Source organism: Geospiza fortis, unplaced genomic scaffold (genome assembly GCF_000277835.1).
Source record: "Geospiza fortis unplaced genomic scaffold, GeoFor_1.0 scaffold10, whole genome shotgun sequence".
NCBI lineage: Eukaryota > Metazoa > Chordata > Aves > Passeriformes > Thraupidae > Geospiza > Geospiza fortis.
Genome location: NW_005054326.1, coordinates 2,371,273 through 2,372,131, shown reverse-complemented (window position 1 = coordinate 2,372,131; position 859 = coordinate 2,371,273). Strand labels below are relative to the sequence as shown.

Here is an 859-nt window from a genome sequence, read left to right as displayed (position 1 = left end):
CACATGAACCACAAGTGCCTCAGGTCCAGCACGAGACCAGGTAGCAGCCTCAGTGCTAAGTCAATGATGCAGGATTTACAAAGGAAATAGTTTTTACAGCTGATCCATTTGGCTGCCTGCAAAGCAAATTTTAATAGGTGGGCAGTGCCAGATGCCAGTGAGAAAAGTCTGTGCATGTTCTGTAATACAAGGAGTTTGACCACGATTTTCCTTCACAACAAAACTTATGCAACACCTTTATTAGTGCAGTACTACCAAGACACCTAATGCCAAAAGTGCCAAACATTATCATTCCAGATAATCCTGTGTGACGAATCCTGTGCTCATACCACTTCCATCGGAGAGCTTCGGAACAGCTTCCCGTGTCGTTGAGTGAGACTGGGCCAATCTTAATCTGAATACAAGGCAACACCTTTTCGCACTCCTTTCCTTTGTTACTCCGGGAATGCTTTTTGAAAAGCAAGTATCCAGCCCCACGGGGACAGCCAAGAAGGCGGCAAACCGCAGAGGCAAGCCCCGGAGGCGTTCCCAGCGACCTGCTCCTCGTTCGCAGGACAGAGGACCCTCCTCTGCCCAGCCGGCCGGGAACAGCACAACCCGCCTGACTGACCAAGCCAGCAGCGGGCACCTCCAAGAATGCACTTTCTGCCTCGTGCCCGAGTTAAGGGCAATCCAGATGTTCCATCTGGGAGACATGACAGTTGCCAACCAGCCCCTCGTGTGACAGCCCCTCGCATTACCCCCTTCTCCGTTCCCACCTCCAGCCCCCCGAAACCCCGCTCCCCGTGGGCCTCCCGGGTGTCTCTTTACCTGCGCCGGGTCGGCTCTACCCGTCCCGCAGCCCCTCGGCCCCGTTCCC

General features: G+C 54.5%; 1 protein-coding gene across 1 annotated transcript in view; it reads right to left on the bottom strand.

Annotated features, from left to right (window-relative positions):
• The window catches only part of PPARA (peroxisome proliferator activated receptor alpha), a 32,831-nt gene extending 31,987 nt beyond the window's left edge, over positions 1-844 (bottom strand). Inside the window, exon 1 of the mRNA XM_031057010.1 lies at positions 811-844. The gene's annotated coding sequence lies outside the window, so the exon portion shown is untranslated. The remainder of the gene's footprint in view (positions 1-810) is intronic.
• Positions 845-859: the final 15 nt, after the last annotated feature.